Raw genomic sequence first — 24,326 nt, forward strand, 5'->3', positions numbered from 1 at the left:
CATCATCAGTCTTTCGAAAGAGGAATGTCCATCACGTAGTGTGTTCTTCCAGTTGCCAAAAGGGCCATTTCTTTCCAAGAAAACTGCACACACCCTAACCCTCTCCCAAAAACACACACACACACCAGTTGCAGGATTCAAACCCCTACCTAACTATGTTATGACACTTAAGAGAGACGCATTAGCGGAGCACGCTATTCGCATTACTAGGAGGTTGTCCTTCTCCTGCTATACTTATAGGGTGCTGACATCATCAGTCTTTCGAAAGAGGAATGTACATCATGTAGTGTGTTCTTCCAGTTGCCAAAAGGGCCATTTCTTTCCAAGAAAACTGCACACACCCAATTAATGTTATAACTCCTCGCCAACCCTCTTCCAGCAAACTCCAGTCACATGGATGTGACATTGCAAATTCAAGCCCTGGGATCTCCACTGTGTCCCTACTTGACGGAGGCACAGCACAGTAGCCTTAAACAGTGCCTTCTGTGACCTACTTTACAGAGGCACAGTAGCCTACTGTACTTGGTAGGCACACACCAAATACACTCTGGCTAAGCTTATGTATTCCCTAGGGCAAACAGCCTAGTATTGACCTCTACACCCATATGTTTTAGTTTCAGATGCACAATATTTGTTGCTGATAAACTGTTTGCAGGTCTTTATTGCCATAGCTTTCCCTGTTTCTATGAACAACTTGTGCATCTGTGGAAGATGTTTGAATATGACAGGGATCCACTATATTACTTATGTCTCTGTTGTCATTTAACTGTGTGCACTGGGCAGATTGCTATATTTTGGGAGTTTCCTGGCTTAACACATACAAATGCCAGATATGTGTGGCCAACTGCTATACTGAGACATGGCCTAAGTGTGTGAGCATGCCCAGTTCAGGCTTTCCATGGCTTGTTACCTGACATATGTCTCATTTATCAAAGTGTGCGAGCATGCCCAGTGTGAGCTTTCCATATGTTGAGATCTGAGGTCCACCACATTTGTGGTTGTGTGTGAACTTCAACAATATTTCACATTTATAGTTGTGTGTTGGAAGTCATGTTGTGTTCTTACTGCCCAACTGCTTTGTGTCTGAACCCAACAGGGATTATGCTGTGCCTGCAGGGTTTCCATGGGATAGTTTGCATACAGTTGTCAAAATTCTTTCATACTGACCAGACACTGTAATATCGTATAGTGTACTGGTTCAGTACTTTCACTGTGGTGGACAGTATCCTGGGTTTCAGTCCTATCACTGCTTTAAATATTCATACTGAGCACACCAGACTGGTTAAGGGCCAGTTGTGCAAATATGACCATGTTGCATTTTGTTCAGCTATGGACTGCTTAAACCAGGCTTGTTCAACTTTAGTAGTGTATTCCGCAACTTGGGTGGACATTGACAAACACTAGCTATGAGCCCTAGGCCATTTCTAATGCTAGTCAGTGTGTTTGTCCTTCAACACACATTTTAACTGGAGTTTGCCATGACATTTTTCAAGGTTAGTATACTGTGCCTCTGTCTACCCATGACATAAAAGTGATACCCAGGGTAAACCTACCATCTCCCATCCACTCATCAAGATTCCTCTTGAAGAGAGTCAATGAGGGACTCTCTGGCTAACTGGTCCGGGAGTTTACTCAAGAGTGGAGGGAGCTGCTGGGTTATGGATCAATCACTACAGCATGTCCTATTTATGTCAGTGCTGAGGTTCAAGTCTCTCGTGCATAGCTCACTGGCATTCAGATTTTACAAGATGCAGCATGTGCATTGATTCCAGCTTGGACATGGCTTTATACATTAGGCACAGATCGCCCCTGGGCAGGCAGTATGGCACTGTGTGGAGCTGCAGTTTGTTTAATCAGGCAACACATGGCATCTGTTAGAGCCCTTTAATCCTCCTGGTGAGGTACTTTTGGGGTCTTTCCAGTTGCTGGAGGTGTCTGCTAAGGTACATCCCACAAGGGCCATTGTACTCAATTGTGAGGCTAATGAAGGATGACTGAAGAGGCACAGTGACCTCCCCTGATCTAGATGTGAATACCTTCATGATTAGGTGGGTATATGATATGTTTCTCTAACCACTATGGCTACATGGTTGTCAAATGCAAGATTTCTATCAACTTGTGTCCCTAGGTCTCATTACTTCAAAAGTACGTAATGGGTTAACACCTATGTGGTAACTGGTGGGCACTTATTGTTTTTCCAAAGGGGATGACTATACACTTTTCTGCATTTAGCTTAATGACATGGCTCTGGCACCAGTTGTCTGTTTCTATAAGGCCGTTTTGTAGGATGCTTGTGTCAGCTGGAGGGTCAGATATGGTGCCCAGTTTGTAGTCATCTGCAAACTTGTTCAGACACAGTCCTTCCATGTTGGCCTGTACCTCTGGGAAATATATACCAAACAGGGAGGTCCCAGGACTGAGCCTTGTGGGATGCCAGTTGTAGCTGGTTTGAAGTCTGACATGGCTGCAGCATTTCTGACCATGTCAGTTCTGTCCTTGAGCTGGTTTGCAACCCATCTACTTGAATAGAGGTTTATATTTAAGCTGGTGAGCTTATCTATATTGAACAAGTGGGATATTTTATGGAAGGCTTTTGCAAAGTCCAGATAGGCTGTGTGGACCACATTCCCCTCATCAGTGGCCTTGGTGACTGTTTCAAATGAGTCAAACATGTTTAAGGGGCAGGATCTGCCCTTAAGAAAGCCACACTGGGTAGGGTCCAGTGTCTGTAGGTCTCCAATATCTTTATTTCTGAGGTCCATGATGATCCTTTCATTAGCTTTGCAGACGAAGCTAGTCAGGATTCTGGGGTGATAGTTTGCAGTATCCATTCAGGCACCACCTTTGTGGAGAGGGACCACTGTTGCTGTACACTGCTCTTTGGGTACATATCCTGTGGTAAGGCTGAGATTGAGCAGTAGTTTTATTTGGTGTTCCATTCTTCTTGGAGTTCATGTTGGACGCAGCCCAGGACACCATCTGGTACCATTGATGCTGTGTGTTTTGCTTTGGAGACGCTGGTTGTTACCTCAGCATCTGCAATGTCAGGGGGCCAGCACTCTGCTGGGATAGATATTTGGCATTTGGTGGGGGGGGGGTTTGCACTGAACCTGTCAGGTTGGATGTTGGCAATGTGTGTGGGTTTGGTGTATTGTTTGTAATTTTGGAGGAATTCTGAGCATATCTGTGAATTTCACCCAAGGTTCCTACCATCAGTTAAGAAAGCCTTGTGATTATCCTTAGTGTCCTGTACAATTTGTATCTTCATAGGTTCATAGGTTCATACTAGGCTATCTGCCCTAGGGCATTTATAAGCCTAGCCAGAGTGTGTGTGGCTTTCACCACCCCTTGGAATGTGAATATTATGCCCATTTAGGGTTTAGTTTACTGTGCCTCTGTCTAGTAGTGACACAGAGATGACCCCCAGTGTAAACCTACGATCTCCCATCCACTCGTCAAGATTTCTCTTGAAGAGAGTCAGTGAGGGCCTCTGCCTAACATGGACTGGGATTCTGTTCCAGAGTGTAGGGAGCCTCTGGGTTATGAATCTGTCCCTCCAGCACATCCTATTTATTTCTGTGTTGAGGTTCAAATCGCTCGCTCTTGTGGCTCTGATGGATTTGTATTTTCTGAGGTGGAGCATGTCCATTAATTCCGGATTGGACATGGCCTTGTAAGTCAGGCATAGATCGCCTCTGAGTAGGTGGTATGTGACTGAATAGAGCTGGAGTTTCTTCAGCCGGGCAGCATATGACAAATGTTTGAGACCCTTTATCCTCTTGGTGAGGTACTTTTGGGGTCTTTCTAACTGCTGCAGGTGTCGGGTAAGGTACATCCCAAATGGGGCATTGTACTCAATTATGGGTCTGATAAGAGAAAAGGGGCACAATGACCTCTCTTGATCTAGATGTGAATGCTTTCATGATAAGGTGGCCAATATAGTCTTCCTAGCCACCTCGGCAATGTGAGTGTCAAATGAGAGGTTACTGTCAACTTGTGTCCCTAGGGTCCCTGATTACTTCTTCCGTACTTAATGGATTACCACCTGTGTGGTAATTTGTGGGTACCTTGTTTTTCCCAAAGGGTATGACTATACATTTTTTGCCGTTCAGTTTAAGGCCATGGCTCTGGCACCAGTTATCCATTTCTATGAGGCCTTTCTGAAGGATGCTTGTGTCCGCTGGAGTATCACTTATGGTGCCCAGTTTGCAGTCATCTGCAAACTTTTTCTGCAACAATCCTCCTATGTTTGCTTGCATCTCGGAAAAATAAATACCAAACAAGAGGGGTCCCAGGACAGAGCCCTGTGGGACACCACTTGTGACTGGCTTGGAGTCTGACATGGCTCCAGCAATTCTGACCTTGTGGGTTCTGTCCTTGAGCCAATTTGTAACCCGTCTTATGACATATGGGTTTACATTTGAGCTGGTGAGCTTGTCTGTGATGCCTGAGTGGGGTATTGTGTCGAAAGATTTTGCAAGGTCAACGTAGGCAGTGTCAACTGCCTTACCCTCATCAATGGCCTTAGTGACTGTTTCAAAAAAGTCGACCAGGTTCAAAAGGCAGGATCTGCCCTTGACAAAGCCAAATTGGGTAGGATCCAGTGTCTGTAGGTCCCCAATGTCTTTGTTTATGAGTTCTATAATGATCCTCTCCATAGCTTTGCTGACCAGGCTCGTCAAGCTTATGGGGCGTTAATTTCCAGAGTCTGTAGAAGCACCTTCTTTATGGAGTGGGACCACTGTTGCTGTACGCCATTCTTTGGGTACGTATCCTGTAGTAAGGCTGAGATTAAACAGTAGCCTTATGTGCGGGTTTAGTTCCTCTTGGAGTTCATGTAGCACGCAACCCGGGACACCGTCTGGTCCCATTAATGCTGTGTTTTTAGCTTTGGAGAGGGTGGCTCTCACCTGGGCATCTGAGATGTTAGGGAGGCTACACTCTACTGGGACAGATATTTCTCCTTTTGGGGGGGGGGGGGATTTGCACTGAACCTGTCTGCCAGAATGTTGGCAATGTCTGTGGGTTCAGTGTATTTTGTGTTGTTTTGGACTAACTCTGGGCATATCTGGTGAGTTTCCACCCAGGTTTCTAATATAAGTAAAGAAGGCCTTGTGATTGTCTTTTGTGTCCTTTGCGATTTTTCTGTCAAAGTTGGCCTTGGATGATTTTATGAGTGACCGTGGTTTTTTGCTAGTACTGATCAGAGATGCCTTCCCTTTTAGTGATTTTGCTCTGTCATGTAGTAGCTTCCTAAGTTTGTTAATGGCTGGGGTCCACCAGACAGGACGCCTGCCTTTGGGGGAATAGGTCTTGGTTTTATTTGGGATTGCATGATCCATGCATTCTTGAAGGTGTCAGTAGAAAGTGTTTATAAAGGATTCAGCGGTGTGGTCTGTGGTTTCCAGTGGCCCAGGGGCCTTGAAGGATACCACTTCAGTCTTAAGAAGTGTGAAGTCGGCTTTTGAGAAATTCTTCACTGTGGTCTTTTGTGCAGGGGGTGGGGGCGGGATGTGGATTTCCAGTGAGATTAATTTATGGTCTGATCTCAGCAATGACGGGTATACTTCCAGTGTGGAGCATTGTGTCCCCATGTTTGTGATGATCAAGTCTAGTATATTATCTCCTCTTGTGGGAGTGGTGACTAGTTGTTCCATTGCATTTGAGTTTATGAATTCTAGGAACCTTTGGGCTAGGGTGTTGGGGCTTGAGTAATGCTCCTAGTCTATGTTTGGGTAGTTGACATCTCCCAATATGACGGTATTTGGAGAGACATTCATACTCTCCAGTGTCTTCAGGAAGGCTGAGTGGGGTTCCTGAGTTTGAGAGGGTGGTCTGTAGCATGCTACAAACTGTACAGCAGTTTTGCCTATGGTTAGTTGCACATGGATGGTCTCCGATGCTTCGTGCATTGCCAGTAACCTGGAGGTGTGGGTATCTTTGATGAATATGGCTACTTCCCCTCCTTTTGTGGTTCGGTCCAAGTTTTGGGTCCGAAAAGCATGATATGAGGTATAACCTGGTAGTGCTGGGGTGCTCTCAGGAGCCTTGAACCAGGTTTCCGTCACTGCACAGACATCGATGTTCTCCATACTGAGGTGGGCCTCGAGAGTGTGCATCTTGAGGTTTCGTCTTCTGGCGTTGAGCAGCATTACCCTTAGTTTTTTTCCACTTGTGTTTTCTAGGGAGGTGGGTTTGTTTTTTGAGCCCTGCCTAAAAAAGGCACTATGGAGGTCGCAAGAGCCTTGGCCAATATCCGGAAGCCCACGGGTGACAGGTGCAAGCCATCCTTTGCAAAGCAGCGTGGCTTTTCAAGCATGTCATCCCGAGTAGACAGACATTGGATCCCCTTAGAATGACACCAGTAATTGAGCCAATTGTTACAGCTGATCATTCTGTGTTTGTACTGTGGCATCATTCTTGGTGAGGGTAAGATGCTGCTCAGGGTCAGGGTCATACCAGCCTGGGCTACATAATCACAGAGCTCCTCTATGTCTCTTTTCATGTAGTCCAGGGAGGTACATCTCAGGTTATTCACACCGGCATGGACAATGACTGAGTCATATTTGTGCTTGCTTTGGAGTGACCTGAGTGCTTGTGTTATGTGGTGGATTCTAATACCCGACAGACAGCTTACTGTAACCTTTTCCTAGTTCAGTCTGGTGAGCGGGACATCAGTGTGTCTGACTATGGAGTCACCTATTATAAGTGTATTAGGCATGTTGTTTGGCCTTAAGGGCTGTGACTTTGTGCCACACTGAGTTTGTGAACTATGTGTTGCATGTGCTATGTTTTGAGGTAGTGGTTGCTTGAGTGTCTGCTTTGGAGGCCTCTGTTGTTTTGGTAGATTTTTAATTAGAGCCTCCGGGAATGTTTTGTGTGTTTGCGTTTGGTTTGCAGTTGTGATATGTCTGTGTGAGACTGGGTTTGTGGTGTGTGTGGTTACCTTCTCTTCCTGACTCTTTTTGCCAGTACTGAGTTCAGAGAGCTCAGCATCCAGTTTGGCTAAATAGTTGCATCTCTCACATATATTTGTATTTGCTGGGGGGAGGAGGGGGTTGTCTGTGTACATGAGGCAGGTGTAACATTGCCTCAAGATTCCCAGATTCAACATGTTGTAGCTGGCCTTAGAGGATTTTATGTGTGGCCATATTTTTTTGCCATAATACTGATCAGTGATTACTTCCCTTTTTGGGTTTTGCTCTATCATGTAGTAGTTTCCTCCTTCTCTTGCATGGTTTGGTAATGGCTGGGGTCCACCAGGCCAGATGTCTGCGTGTATGGGATTGGGTCTTGGTTTTATTTGGGATTGCATAATCCATGCATTCCTGAATGTGTTCATAGAATGCATTTATAAAGGGTTCTGAGGTCTGGCCCATATTTTCCACAGGCACAAGGCCTTTAATGGATTCCACCTCGGTTTGGAGGAGTGCAACATTTGCTTTACACATGTTTTTCACTGTGGTTTTATGCCCAGAGACTGGGGTCAGGATGTGAATATCCAGTGGGATTACTCTATGGTCTGATCTTACCAGTGAGGGATACACTTCTCATCTTGGGCATAGAGTACCCATGTTGCTGATCATCACATCCAGTATGCTTACCCCTCTTGTGGGAGTGGTAAGTTGTTCCATAGCATTTTGGTTTATGAATTCTAGGAACCTTTGGCCTAGGGTGTTGGAGCTAGAATAATGCTCCCAGTCTATGTTTGAGTATTTTCAGTTGCCCAATATAATGTTGTTTGGAGAGACGTTGATATTTTCATGTGTTCTGAAGTAGGCCAAGTGTGGTTCCTGGAGTTAGGAGGGTGGTATGTAGCAGGCTACTAACTGGGAGGCAGTTTTAGCCACTGTTACTTGCCCATGGATAGTCCATGCTGCTTCTTGCTGTGGCACCAACCTGGGGGTGTGGTTATCCTTGACAATTATTGATAGTCACCCTCCTTTTGTAGTTTGCTCCATGTTTTGGGGCTGTAAAGCATGGTATGAGGTGTAACTTGGTAGTGTTAGGGTGCTCTTGTGAGCCTTGACCCAGGTTTCTGTTACAGAACAGATATCAACATTCTCCATGCTGAGGAGAGTTTGGACTGCATGCATCTTGCAGTTTAGACTTCTGGCATTGGGTAGCATTACTTCTAGGTTATTATCCCTTGTGATACCTATGGAGGTGGGTTTGTGTTTTGAGCCTTACCTATTCAAGGCACGGTGGGGGTGACAACAGCCTTTGCCAGTATCCAAAAGGCCAGAGGTGATAGGTGCAAGCCATCCGTAGCAGGTGGAGCATCGTGTCTTGCTCAGCATGTCATCCCAGGCTGACAGGCATTGGATCCCCTTTGACTAAAAGCAATACTTAAGCCAATTATTGTAATTGATCATCTTGTCTTCATATTGTGGCGTCATGCTTGGTGAGGGTAGGATGTTAGTCAGGGTCATCAAGTCTGCATATACTACATGGTGTTACATTGCTTAACACATGGCAATCATGCCTCAGGTGGTGCTGCAGGGCTGTCTATGTTGGATGCACATACTACACTCCCTGTACATGTTTGAAAGCAGGTTGTGTCAAATTAGGCATCCCTTTTACTATATGTGTGAGTCAGAGAGAGGTATCATTTCCAGGGTTCCTACTGAGCCAGTGTATGTGCTATGCGTTGCCTCTTTGCCAAGGCCAAGGCATACTGGACACGCCTCCTTCTGCCTACTGGGGCAGGCTCAGGTTGTTCCTCCTCCGAGTCACGCTCTGCCTGTGATGGCCTTGGCAATGGTTTGGGGCTGTTTGGCCCAGCCCTATGCTGGTCCTGCTGCAGCTGTTTTCGCAGAATCATATTATGTAGCATAGCACGTACCTTGACAATTTGGGTACATGTAGTTGGTGAGTACTGCAAGGCTCCACCAGATGTGTCCAGGCACCGGAACCGTAACTTGAGCAACCCAAACACATGCTCGATTACATTTTGTGTTTGTGCATGTGCCTCATTATGGCGTTCTTGTTCAGGTGTGTGTGCATTTCTGATGGGTGTCATCAGCCACGGCTCCAGTGCGTAGCCAGCATCCCCCACTAAGTGACCATGTGGGATGTCCCCATTGGCAAATTTCTGGTACAGCTGCGTCAAATGCCAGATATGGCAATCATGGTAGTTTCCAGGGCAGCCAGCACACACACATTCGTTATTATGCCCTGGGCATCACACATGACCTGGCAGTTGATGGAGGGGAAGCCCTTGTGGTTAATGTAGGCCCTACCCTGCTCACCAGCTGGTGCTTTGATGGGTATATGCGTGCAGTCTATTGCACCCACTACCTCAGGGTATTTTGCTATTTGCTGGAAGAGAAGCATATTGCTGGCCAATATCTCACGGGAATTGGGGAAATATGCATGATCACCGACATGTGCTGACATGGCATCCAGGAACTGGTGCAGTACCCTGGATGCTGATGCCTGTGATATCCCCATCATATCACCAGTTGGTCTCTGGAAGGTACCAGTTGCTAGTATTCTTAGGCCAACATATACCTTGGTTTCCACTGGGATGGGTTCCCCTCTGTTGGTTCTGTGTGTGAGGCGTGGCTTGCACAGCTCAACAATTTGCTGTAGGAGGTCTCTGTCCACTCTGTAGCGCTCCACTATCTCCAGCTCATGTAACCCCTGGTAGGTGACCCTGGGCCTGTACACTCTTCTCCGTCTCTTCACTGTGGGTTGTCAAGCAGGATTTGCATAGTCACCACCCTCAGCATGTTGCATATGTCTCCTTATAACAGCTATGGCAGCCCCTAGCATTTTTGGTCTGAGTGAAGCTTTTTCAGTTTTCACTTCTAATAGCTTACTCCTCTGTTGCAATGTCTCTTGAGAGAAACATACTGCACTGTTGTTTACAGAGTTTTAGGTGCTGGGCTGGGCTACTGTTCTGCCTGTGTAATTGCCTGCCTCTGATTGTTTTCTCCTGCTAGCTCTGCCAGTATTCCCTGCTAGCTTCCTACTATTTCTTCTGCTTCCTTTTTCCTTTCTGTTTCCTCAGGGGGGAGCGACGAGCATACAAGCGCAAACACGCACGCACACATGCTTAGACGGACTAGAATCTGCTTATTCGGGTTAAGACGCGTGTACACCAGCGTAAACAAGCTTACAGGTCTTTAAATAGGCCCCTACATGCTTACTCCAGCTTACACGCGCGCACTCACGCTTACACGCGCACACTCTATCTTACTCGCACCTCCCAGTGCGCACACATGCGCCTGCACACCCAGCAAGAAACTTTGGTGTTATCCATAGTGTACACCTTCCATTTCTTGGCTTTCCCATGCCTACTTGTTGACACTCCTCTTTCCATGATGTGCGACTGACATCTGTCACATGCCACTGTGCTCCAATGAGCTTCATTTCATTCATACATACCCCCCTGTGATGTCACCTATCTCCTACTCTGTTACTCCCCCTTATCCTACTCCTACACTCCAGGGAATGTGCTCATTTGCTATGTTACAGTGCGATTCACTATCTTACCACTCATTTACATAGGATTGCCTACTAATGCTTAGTTACATGTCTTACACTCAGCTTCCCCCCTTAGCAACCCCTACTCGGTGGCCATGTTGTTTTCAGCCTGCTATTCCCTTACATTGTACATTCATGCTTTGCATAAAACCCACGTTTGTGGGTTTTAAATTTTTATTTTTCTGTTTTTTATAGCGCAGCCTGTTTGCGCGGCGCTGCGCTACGTTTAAACATCAGTGATCGCCAAAAAAAAACATTTTTATTTCATTTTTGCATCGGGGTACGTTGCCAGTGGCCACATATTTGGCCATTGGCATGCTGCCTGGAACATATGCAACCTTTATTTAGAGCTGACAAGACTCCATTGTGTTATTTGCAGAACGGTACTCAGTTGTCAACTGAGTACATTTCTGCAGATAACATGGCTCTTACATGGGCAGGTTTCTGCTTCCTGGATCGCTAACTTACCTCATTTGCATGCCTTTCGGCTGCAAGTGAGGTAATTAGCATATCCACGCCCTGTCAGTGTAAGAGCCATTTTAGGTGCTCTCTTACATGCAAATACAGGTTGTTCCTGGATTGCTATGGCTGCATGGAGTCTTACACTACTCTTAGACTCCATGCAAGCCATCGTGAATCCTACCCATAGTGTATAAGAAACACCAATCATAGTCTGCAATCCATTTTTGGTGTCTGGTCCTCAGCAGTTATTTCACTTACAATGTCAGATATTTAAAAATATAATGGCATGACCTATGGTAGGCCATCACATTCACAGTCATAACAAAAATCTGGCTAGATTGAATGTAATTATATACGCAGAATTAAATGACAAATAAGATTGATTAATTCATTCACACTGACATCTCTACATACCAGCAGCAGGTTTTCAGTTATGTAGAAAAAGAAATATAAAATGATGAAGTCTAATAAAAATATACTTGTTGATCAACCAACTAGTAATATAAAAAGTAGAATGTTCATGACCCAAGCAAGCTTATTAATACATCAGTTATGGTGATGGAAAATGTGAGAATAGGTGATTGGTAGTCAGTCGAAATACAGATTATGTACTGAATGTAACCCCTCGTCTTGTGTGTGATTATGCATAACAATGTTAATGTTGTACTACCATTGATTTACATTTTGAGCCAATGAGCTTCTTCCCAAATACCCACCTAAAAAAACTGCATAAAATACACACACACACACACACACACACACACACACACACACACACACACACATGACAGCTAACAAGCTATAAAGAAGTTGCAATAGCAAAGAATAGGGCATATGAGGCACTGTACCAACTTCTGGAAAGTGACTCAGTGAAGGGCACAAAGAAACTATATCAGGTTGCAAGGCAAAGACAGAAAGATAAAGAAGGTAGTCAGAAACCCTTCATAAGGGATGCCAGCAACAACCTGCTCACCAGTCCAGAGAACATCAAAGGCAGATGGAAGGAGTATTTCCAGCAGCTTCTGAATGAAGAAAACCCCACAAAAACTGTACTGCCCCAGAAACCGCCTACAATGAGAAGAAGAAGAGCCCACTCTAGAAGAAGTAAGAACAGCACTAAGGAAGATGAAGTCAGGGAAAGCAGCAGGCTCAGATGAGTTCACAGCAGATATGATACAGATGCTGGGTGAGATAGGGGAGAAATGGCTCCTGAGGGTACTAATAGCAGTGTGGAGAGAAATACGTGTCCCAGATGACTGGAGAATAAACCTACTCATGCCAGTGTACAAGAACAAAGGGGACATCCACAACTGTGGACAGTATAGAGGCATCAAACTCTTATCACATTGCAAGAAAGTTATGGAGAAGGTGATAGATAAATGGATATGCAGAGTTGTAGAATGTAAGATGGGAGATGAGCAGTTTGGATTCAGGTCAGGATGCAGCACAATTGACCCGATGTTTGCATTGAGACAGATACTTGAGAAGAAGCTAGAGATGAGGAGAGAGTCCAACTGGGGATTCCTAAGCTTTGAAAAAGCATATGACAAGTTCCAAGGAAAGTTGATCTGGGGAGTACTGTGGTGGTTTGAAGTCCCAGAAACATTGGTAGAATTAGTGCAGGCTATGTCCAAGGACCCAATGACTCAAGTATGAACAGCGTTTGGCCTCACAGTGGGGTTCCCAGTGGGAGTGGGTGTACACTAGGGTTCAGCTCTGAGCCCATTGCTGTTCATACTGGTGATGGACTACATTAGCAAACTTGGAGGGGATGGATCAACAAAGCTGCTGTATGCAGATGATGTGGCAGTACAAGCAAACTCTGAACTAGAACTTCAGCAAAGGATAGGAGAATGGAATGCAAATCTGAAGGTACATGGAATGAAACTAAGTACAGATAAGATGGTGGTAATGGCAGCAAATTGGGGAAATCAGAAGAAGTTGCGAATAGAGATAGAAGGGAAGATAGCGGAACAGGTAAACACCTTCAAGTATATGGGAGGGGTGGTTGAGGAGAAGTGTAGTCTGAATGAAGAGGTCAAAGCTAAAACCAGAGGGGCTAAAATAGAGTATCACGTGTAATCTATGACAGAAGAATACCAAAGAAGCTGAAAAGTAAGGTGTACAAGACAGTGGTGCGACCAGTACTACTGTACAGTACATAAACCTGTTTAGTAAAGGCAGAACAGTTGAAGAAGCTAAAGGTGATGGAAATTAAGTATCTGAGAAAGGTGGTAGGATGCACACTGTGGGACAGAAGAAGAAATGAGGACATAAGAGCAGAAGCCAACGTAGCTCCAATTGCAGAAAATATTAAAGATAACAAATTATGGTGGTTTAGGCACATGTGTAGAAAAGCAGAAGACAGTCTGGTGAGGAAGATTTGGGACAGACAGGAAGAAGGTAAGAGGAAGTGAGGACGTCCAGCAAAGAGGTGGATGGATTGTGTGAAAGAAGATCTGTGACAGTCAGGCATGAGTGTTGAAGAAGTCAGGAGTGTGACATTGAATTGAGAGAGTTGGTGATAGTTAACAACGATACCCCGACCCCATGTAGAAAAAATGGGAACAGGGGGCTGATGATGATCATGATGATGACACAAGACAGTATCTGTCAATGTTAAATGGCTCGCATGACATTGGCAACATTGATTTCTTTCTCCCAACATTTGTGTTTTGGAAAATATCACTTTCTTCATGTCTACAGTAAAATAAAAAAGGAAGAAAAATCATTTGCCCTACTTCCTGTTGCTCCACCTCAGTAACCTCTATATATTTTACTTGTTTTAACTCATTAGTGTTGGGATTGCCAAATGGGAGAAAGAGAAGCTGCCAGACACAAACGTAGAAATCACAATGCATTAATAAAGGAAGAAAATATCAGTATAGTAAAGAAACAATAAATTATGAACAAATGTGGAGTCGGAGTATGTTAAGTCCATGAAAAGATTTTGCTTCTTATAATTACTTCTCAGTAATTACACATAATGATTTAAACCGACGATGTTGTTATATCAGCGAAACAAAGTTTAGGTTCTTAAAATGTGGGTAAATATAAAAGCTGTATTTTTTTCTATACAAGGAAAAATGGCATTATGCTGTTTGTGTGTTGTTCATGACTCAAAAAACTGAGTAACTTTCACCATGAAAAACTGTATCACATTTTACCAATCTAACCTCATGAATGGTGGCAGAAATTGTCCAGTCAGCTGAAATACAAAACAATTGCCCAAAAAATAAGTCTCAAGGCATCAGATACATCTGGCAAAGTGAAAAACAAATAAAACATTTAATGTTAAAATTTAAAATGTTTTGGCAGTTTCAGTGGGGATAGAAAGAAGTCTATACTGTGAAATAGAGAAACTGTAGTTAATGTGCAGTTACAATAACAAAGGCAAATTCAATTCCATGAAAATATAGAATGACAACCAGCTGTTAGGTTGACCTCAATCTGACAGCATTTGAAAATCCACACAACTAACAGCATAATCACATGATTAAATAAATATGACTAATTTGTCTGATGATAGACACACATTAATTATTTCTTTATGCTCGAGGGATAGTGTGGAATCATTTAAAGTTATGTACCTTGCTTCTCCATCATCATCATCATCATCATCATCATCCTCCTAATATCCAAAGAAACAATGTCACAGGTCCATGTAGTTAAATTTGTACTGATTTTTGACAGATTAATCTGATTTATTTTGCTATTGGTCATTCTCTCCAAACTTCCTAGACTTACAAATTGCTAGCACCAAAATGGACTCAGAAGAGACATTTTTCATTTTTCTGACTTACGAAATATGGTCTTTTTGTTCTGTTTTTAATGTTTTGTAAATCCCGAAGTATATTGTTTTATGTGAAAATCTGATTGGGAGGGCACTTGAAACAACATGCAGAAGTTGTGTAAGACATACTGTAGTACTATTTTCTGTCATGATTTCACACAGTTTCAAATCACACAATAAAACTCATTCCCCTCACTGACCTGACTTTTAATGAGCTGCAGTCTAACAAACTTAGAAATTCAATAAATTGTGACTCTGAGTAATTTTCAATTAAATATGGACTGCATTTTGTGGAATTGCACTGTACCTTTTATTATACTAGAACTTCATTTGTTGGGCTTTATCGTACTATTCTAACAGAAAACTATGTTCTACATGGCTGACCATATTGGACAATGGGAGATATATTTGGTGAAGTATAATGGAAAATCAGCACAGTGTTATTCTGCAATAAGATGAGCTACTTTGTGATGTCTGTTTTGGGACATCATGCATAAAATAGCATCCATATCTTGTATTAATTGTATTAGCTTGCTATAATGTTTATTTACTTGTGTTTGTGCAATAGCCAGTAAAAGTAGAATTGCATTGCAGAGTATAATTAATCAAGTAATAAAGTAATTAATGGACTTAGGGAATGGATACAGAGTTTACAAAGTGGAGCTGAGACATTTTGTTTTGCACAGTATAATGACAAGAAATTATTTTAATTTTGCATCTTAAAGTAATGTTTGGTATTTTAGGATTGAATTTGGAAAGTTAGGACAGTGATTGTTAGCAACATAGAACTATTCTGTGATAACAAGTATCATTCTGTGATACCTGATGTAAGGCTGAATACGATGGTAAGCAGTGGTTTATTAAAGGCACTGCATTAATAACAGTTCTGTAATGTTCATTTTGTGTGGGTTTTTTTCACACTGCATAGTGAAATATTAAAGCATGTAAGGGACTGGTAACATACTTTTCTGCATGAACTTGTGAAACATTGTGTTGTACTTTATGGTAACAGGAAAAGCAAGACACAGCATGGTAAAATGATTCCCAAAAGCAGCATTTGACATCAAAGTATTACATTTTTACAAAATGACTATATAATTATTACTGGAAAGAAAGAAAATGGCAGAGACTTTGGTATCAAATTTATGCTACAAAACAAGTTTTCCTCATTAATGTTAATGATAAATGCGTTGCAACTATATTTTACTAACTAAAATAATGATCTGTTTCACTTTTGCGTATCTATCTCAAAAGATCTATCTGAGGTTTTATTCATTTGCTTACTGTCCACCATAAACGGTTATGAGTGAAGCAATATGTTGAACTGGTATGCTCATGCAAGTCACCATAATAAAAAGGCACAATAAACTTCATCACACACCTACACAAATACAATGTATATATCACACAGGCAGCAGTTTAGAGTACATTGTGGTACCATAAATTGCCAATTAATTAAAGTGCATTTCCAGTTAACAGTAAGATAGCCATATTCATGTGTCATATTCTGGATTTAGAATATCATAATAAAAATAACTCCTTTCTATGTGTGATGATATTCTAAGTTTACCATGTAATCTGTATGGTTACAAATGCTATACCTCAAACACTAACACCTCTGTTAGAATGTCACACTTCTAGCAGCCTATACACATCCTTATATTTGGTACACTTTCTGTGATAACAAGTTAAAAGAGTAAGACAAAGAAGTGTAATCATTCTGTGAACAATAACAGCTATTAAAATGGTAGAAACAGCAATGCTGTCATTAAAAAATCCTCCTTGCATCGATAGTCTGTATATTCACAGTTTTTACATCATCACTACAGTATATTCTATTACAGACCATGTCAAAAAATTTTCTCCAAAGTGTCATAAACAAATTGTCATATCTTGGAAACTGTACAACCTAGATATATATCACCAACTTACTTTTATTAGCCAGACATAAACTTTCACATAGCAGCAGAATGTTCCTCTTTGTGTCCATGCTTACTGAGATATTTAGAAAAATATGTGTATTAATATAATTAACACTATAAATAACCCTGAATATCCCTCAGGATGGGCAACTTAGAGTACAGATATCAATGATAGTTTTCTTCAATATTTATAAAGATTCACCTGATACTGTGCAGCAGTTTGTCACTTGATTTTTGAAATATTGAGTACCTATGAAAATATTTCATATCTTCATAATTGTTAGAAAATAACTGGTAACATCTCCAGTTTAATGTACTGTAGTTGGACATTGACAATGTACTTTTATTTCTGCCACCAGGGCATTTGACACTATGCCCTTCAATAGCATGTAGTTCTCTCACTAAAGAAAGTATGACTGCAAATTTGAAAATATGAATAATAATTGAATTCATTGGTTAATTTCTGCAGTATTGAACATCCTAGATAAACAATCTCAATGTCATTTTGTTACATATACCTTAAGCTTTCTAACACTGCATATTACTAATTGGTAACTCAGTTAAGGAAATCAGACCCACAAAATGTCTAAACGCCATGAGACGTTGAGAGTGTTAAGTGGAAGTATAGAAAAAAGACACTATACACTCAAGTGAGTTAAAGCATAGAGAATGTGAAATACAGTATAGAAGATGCAGAACTTAAGGAAACATTTATGAACTTTCTTTTGCAACAGTTGTTTTACTGCACCATTGAATGGTTGGGACATGTAATGCCGAGTCCTGTAACAGATTTGTAGGTCATTACTAGGCTAACTACAACTAGGGCCCTTACATGCCTAGCTACGAACCCCAAACTATTTGTGTCCCAAGTACCATATGGGGGTGCCTGTTAGCAGGCAAGTAGCTTAGGATTTGTAGAGGGAGATGTTAGGATAATCTATTCTTATTAACAGCTCCGACCTGGGGTAAATTCTAATGTCCTATCCAGTTGTCAAAGTTTTGTTTGAATAGGGTCAAGGATGAACTCTGTTTTACATGGATGGGGAGCCCATTCCTTAGTGCATGGATCCTTTGGGACACATATTTGTCTCTCCAATATGTCTTTCTTTCTAGCTCATTTTTTTTTTCTCACAAGTGAAGTTCAGATCCCTGGATCTAGTGTTTCTGGTGCTGTTTGTTTTGCACATGTACAACAGATCCATTAGTGCTGGGTTTGGAGAATGAATGGCTGAAAAGTTGTACTTGCGTATATCAAGTCGGAGATTGTAATTTCTTGAAATATTTCTTTTTCTCCAAGGTAAAGCACAGCCCTTGCATCTGTGCCTCAGCAGTCTTTAGCACTATTACTTCCTAAGCCTACCCACAGCAACTCAGTTTCATAGGTACATTTACTGATACATAATTTCAAGACAGCTGTGTGACATAACATCCAGCTGCTAGCCAAAGAAGGTACTTAACCTAGGCAACTGAAACACTTTCCAGTTGCTTCTCTGTGCATTGTTATAGAACCAATGACATATGGCAGGCTACTGCACACATGAAATTCTGGCAAAGAATATGAGGTGTCTGAAAATTGCCATAACAGGATACACTATCTTCAGACCTCTGCCTGGAGTTAGGCTTGTAGTGAGTAATCCACACCTTAATTTCAGCATGGCAGAGCAAACCAACAGCCACCACCCTTTCCTCCAGAAGACTGACTGTCCTCTGTGAAACGTGTTACTCATCTCCATGCTACCAGCAACCTCATTAGGAGCAAATCTTCTCCACAATAATCTGAAAGATATTTCCTTACATTTTGCAGTAGGATCCCTAATTAAAGCCTAATATACTCTGTATAGTGAGGAATTATTTTTGTATAGCTATTTTATTATAGAAATATGTCAGTCTGTTTTTTCATTTCTCATATTTGCATAGAGATATCCATAAAAATGGTTTTGTCCATGAAAAATATCTCTAACTTTATGCTGAATCTCTAAAAGACCCTCAGTACCCTACCTTATGTCACTGCATGTAGTTGAGCATACTGCATCATGACTTGTTTTCATCCCCATGACAATAGTAACACTTGGGGATTTAGTTTATGGATAGCAGCATATCATACAATATATACATAACTGCTGTAAACACTACAGGCAATCTCACTAAGCATAGGTTCATAGGTTGGTACTAGGCTATCAGCCCTAGGGCCTATACAAGCCTAGCCATAACAATTCCCTGGCTATTTCTTCCCACACTATTTACTTCCCTGGACCCCTGTCTAGCAGGACGACTGACGTGATCCCCGGGGTGAATTTCCTTTCTCCCATCCAATCGTCAAGGTTCCTTTTGAAGAGGACCAAAGAGGCACTCTGCTTGACATGTGTGGGCAATCTATTCCAGAGTCTGGGAGTCTGTGGGTCAGGAACCTATCCCTCCAGCATGTTTTGTTTATTGTGATGACAAGGTTTAGATCCCTGGAGCGTGTGGCTCTGAGGGACTGGGATTTCTTTAAGTGTAGCATGTCCAACAGCTCTGGGTTTGACATGGCCTTGTATGTTAAGCAAAGATCGCCTCTGAGTAGACGATATGCGACAGAGTATAGCTGGAGTTTTTTAAGGCGGTCAGCGTAGGGCATCTGCTTTAGGCCTGTGATTCTGTTAGTGAGGTATTTCTGTGGCCTTTCCAGTTGTTGCAGATGTCTTGAGAGGTACATACCAAACGGGGCATTGTATTATATAATGGGTCTAATGAGGGATGAGTACAGTGGGACAATGACCTCCTTTTTTCTGGATGAAAAGCCCTTAGTGATGAGGTGTGCCACATAGAAGGATTTCCTGACTGTTGTGGCGATGTGGTTATCGAAGGTGAGACCACTGTCCACATGTGTCCCTAAGTCTCTTATCAAACGTTCGGTGTTTAGTGTACTGCCACCTATATGGTAATTCACAGATACATTTTTTTTCCAAAGGGGATAACTATACATTTCTTGGCATTGAGCTTGAGCCCATGGCTCTGGCACCAAGCATCTGTTTCTGTAAGGCCCTTTTGTAGAGTATCCACGTCATTTGGGGATTCAATATTGGCAACCAGTTTGCAGTCATCTGCAATCATTGTTATCCAGAGTCCCTTAGTGTTGGCCTGTACTTCAGAGAAGTAGATGCCAAACAAGAGCGGTCCCAGGACTGAACCCTGAGGTACTCCACTTGTCACTTGTCTGGAGCTGGATTTGGAGTCGGCTACTTTTACAGTGTGGGTTCTATCAGTAAGCCAGTTAGCAACCCATTGGGTGACATAGGGGTTAATGCCAAACTTAGTAAGTTTATCTATGATTCCAGAGTGGGGGATGGTGTCAAAGGCCTTGGCAAGGTCTAGATAGGCTGTGTGGACCACCTTACCCTTGTCCATGGCTCTGGAGACTGATTCGAAGAAGTCAGTCAAGTTCAGGAGACAAGATCGGCCCTTCATGAACCCAAACTGGTTGGGGTCCAGTGTTTGAAGGTTGCCAATGTCTTTGTTTATAAGTTCCATGATAATACGCTCCATGGCCTTGCAGATAAGGCTTGTCAGACTGATGGGACGGTAGTTTCCGGGATCCAATGTGGATCCCCCCTTGTGGAGTGGGATAACTGTAGCTGTGCACCACTCAGTGGGCACGAAACCTGAAGTGAGGCTATGATTAAACATGACACTTAGGTGAGGTGCCAGTTCATATTGTAGTTCATGTAGTACACAGCCCGGGATGTCATCTGGTCCCATGGATGCTGTATTCTTAGCTTTGGAGAGTGCGTTTTTTACCTGTGTGGCCATTATTACCGGAATTTGGCAATCTTCCAGTATTGAGATGGGCCATTTAGGGGGTGAGAGGGGGTGAAGTTGGCACTGAATCGATCTGCCAGGATATTGGCAATATCCTTGGGATCAGTATATTTAATGCCATTCTGTTTTAGCTCAGAGCAGATCTGAGCATTGCCATTTAGATTCTTGACATAGTTATAGAATGGTTGTATGATTTAGTTTCTGCAGTAAAAGACAGTTCAGCAAGTTCTTTAATGGCCATCAATTAAAGTTTAATTAATTAATTTGTATAATTAACATTTGTATATATAGTGTGTTTTATTGCCAATTGAGTATCTATCTGCATCTGATGAAGTGTTACAAACGAAAACGCAAGTGTGTAGACATAGCGTTAATGTGCTTGGAATTTGTGCTTGAAGATTTTTGCTTTTATGATTGACTTGTCGTGCTTTTCGATAATAAACCTGAGTTAAAAGGAAGGACTGAGCTTCATTTCCTCCACTGGTGCCTTTTTACTTGTATAGTTATAGAATGCCTTGTTGTCTTTGGAATCTTTGGCAATTTTATTTTTGTAACTAGCTTTGGAGGATTTTATGAGGGATCTCAGTTTCTTACTGAGGCTGGTAAGGAAGTTTTTTGCATCCTGGGATTTTCCCCTTTTCTGCAACAGTTTCTTCCTTTTGTTGTAAAGTTTGTTTATGGCAGGGGACCACCAGATTGGCTTCTTTTTTTTGGATGAGAGCATCTTGGTTCTATTTGGGATGGCACGATTTATGCATGAGTGGATGTGCTCATACAGTGCCTTAGTGTAGGATTCAGCAGTTGAACTTTCAGCTCCCATCTGCATGGGTGTCATGAAGTTTGTCACTTCTGACTTGAGTAGCATGAAGTTGGCTTTGGAGAAGTTTTCTATGGAGGTTTCCTTACTGGGAGGTGGGGGTAGGATGTGGATGTTAAGGGTGATTAGCTTATGGTCAGACATGACTAACGAGGGGGTGACCATAGGTGTGGAGCATCGATTTCCCATGTTGGTAATGACCAGGTCTAGGATATTGGAGCCCCTGGTGGGACTATGGATTAGTTGATCCAGGGCGTTGGAATTTATGAATTCCAAGAACCGTTGGGCAAAGGTGTTGGTACATGAGTAGCTTTCCCAATTAATGGCAGGGTAGTTAAAATCACCCAGTATTAGGGTGTTTGGTTCTATCTTAATATTTTCCAGTATGTTTAGAAAGGTGTAGTGAGAATCTTGGGGTATGGTGGGGGATCTGTAGCAAGCTACAATTTGGATTGGAGTCTTACCTAGTGTTAGTTGCACCTGGAGAATTTCAGACACATTTTGTTGGGCAACTAGCCTGGTGGTGTGAATATCCTTGGTGAATATTGACACTCCTCCACCTTTAGTGTTTCGGTCCTGCTTTGGTGGCCGAAAAGTGTGGTAAGAGTTGTAGCCTGGTATTGCAGGGGTGCTTTCTGGAGCCTTGAACCAGGTCTCAGTTACTGCACAGATATCGATGTTCTCCATTTTTAGGAGTGCCTCGAGAGAGTGCATTTTGAGGTTTAGACTTCTAGCATTGAGTAGCATTACCTTCAGATTTTGCATGCTTGTACTTGTTACGGTGGTGGTTTTGTTCTCTGAACTTTGCCTAAAAAGGCACTATAGGGGTGGCAAGAGCCTTAGCCAGTAACCTGAATCCCAGAGGTGACAGGTGCAGACCATCTCTGGTAAAGCATCGTGGTCTGTCAGTCATGTCATCCCAGGCAGACAGATACTAGATCCCCTTTGAATGACACCAGAAGCTTAGCCAATTGTTGAAGTCAATCATTTTGTCCTTATATTGTGGTATCATTCTGGGCGAAGGCAGGATGCTACTTAGGGCTAGGGTCATATCTGCCTGGGCCACATGATCAGAGAGCTCTTCCATGTCTCTTTTCATGTAGTCCAGGGAGGTATGTCTCAAGTCATTCACTCCAACATGGACAATGACAGAGTCATATTTGTACTTGTTGTGGAGTGACTTGAGTGCATGCGTTATGTGGCGGATCCTGGCACCCGACAGGCAGCTGACTGTAATTTTCTCCTTGTTCAACCTGGTGAGAGGGACATCAGTGTGCCGGACTATAGAGTCACCTATGACTAAAGTGTTAGGTACATTGTCTTGCCTTAGGGGCTGTTGCTGGGTGGCACACAGGTGTTTTGAACTGTGTGACGCTTTGGTTGTGATTGGTGAATTAAGACAAAAAAGCAACTGGTAAAAAACAAAACAGCGTTGACGAGGCAGGAACCACCAATTGTAAATTGAACGCACTTTATTGTGACAAGCGTTTTCGCCTCTGCTAAAACAGAAGCTTCATCAGAAAACAGAAAAATGAGCGCCAAGGGTTCCCAGGTTTATCCTAGGCAACATGATGTCACTTCCTTGGGAACCCACAACATGATAAATTAAAATGTAAATACCACAACATAATTAATAAAAAGAACAAACCTTATTAATAAAAGCATAAATATTAAAAATGTATATATACGATCATGACTGTGCAAAACCAACAAATCTGACACAATAAAAAATATATAGAAAATATGAAAAATATAAAAAGTCAAGAGGTGGGTTAGCTCTAAGGCAAAGCCCCACCAGAACAGATACAAAATCCTGTTGAAAAACTGTTAAAAAACAGGACAGAGGTATCATTTTTTTTAAAACTACTAATAAAGGACAAAATATGCCCAATCCAAAAGGACCATCACTTTAAGAAGAACAAATAGGTGTTCTAACCTAACCCTAAAAAATGAAGACATAAACAGTGAAACATAAGGAAATGCATTTCAGTACAATGTTTAGTTTAATTTAGGCTGTTTTATTTAACTATTCTATTTACCTCATATCCTACCTCAAGTAACTTCTGTACTTTAAAATAGAGGAGATGTTACAACACTCGTTCAAACCAGGAACAGAAAAGACGTCCAATAGGATTTGCCACTCCAGTTCCCTTGTTTCTAAAAGAAGGGACTGGGGGCCGCCTCTAATACCCATTATCACATGGTCTATACCCATAAAATGAAAACTGTGCCCTGTGTGACTTAAAATATGTTTCGAAAGTGCATTGTCACATCTCTTATTTTTTATTGCATAACTGTGCTGGTAAATACGGTCACGTAATCTACGGTCCGTCTTACCTATGTAAAACGCAGGACAACAATCACAAAAAGCAGCATAGACGACTGATTTCGTATTACAGTTTATCTTATGTTTGATAATGTATTTCTTGTCCCTAATGGTGAATGAGCACCCTATTTTTAAAAGTTTACACCAGTTACAGGCACCACAAATAGTTGTGCCAGTATATCTGGTAAAAGAGTTGTTTGTGATTGGTGTTTGTTTGCGTTTCAGCTTCAGAGGTCCTTGTTGCTTGGGCAGGTTACAGTTAAGGGCCTCTGCATATGTGGATTTAGTGTTGCTATATGTGGGTGTTGGTGGTGTGGGTTTAGAAGGGCAATGTGTTGCTTGAGGTGTAGTGTGGGTGTTAACCTTCTACTCTTGACTGTCTAGCACAATCTTGGGTGGAGAGAGCTTTGCTTCCATTTTGGCTATGTAAGTGCATCTCTCACAGGTTGTAGTGTTGGGTGGTAGGAGGAGAGGGTTGTCTGTGTACATGAGGCAATTGCTGCATTGCCCCAGTATGCCCAGATTCACCAGGTGGACAGGAGAAATCACCGGAAGATGACCCTTGGACATGCCTGGTTTGATGCTTTTTTTTTTTTTTTGTAAAGTTACAGGAGCTGTTTTCCCTTACCTTAGCAAGGTACTTTGCAATTATAGGCTTAGTACCTACTATTAATTTCTCCTTATTAACAAGGAGAGTTGAGTGATTGTATCAGTTTA

The 24,326-nt window shown here is 42.3% G+C and overlaps 1 protein-coding gene across 44 annotated transcripts in view; it reads left to right on the forward strand.

Moving 5' to 3' along the window:
* Positions 1–24,326, forward strand: part of LOC122801915 (ABI family member 3 binding protein) — a 3,486,228-nt gene that overhangs the window by 2,007,562 nt on the left and 1,454,340 nt on the right. The window lies entirely within an intron of this gene.

Source organism: Protopterus annectens, chromosome 5.part0, assembly GCF_019279795.1.
Source record: "Protopterus annectens isolate FY-2018-M chromosome 5.part0, PAN1.0, whole genome shotgun sequence".
Lineage (NCBI taxonomy): Eukaryota > Metazoa > Chordata > Ceratodontiformes > Protopteridae > Protopterus > Protopterus annectens.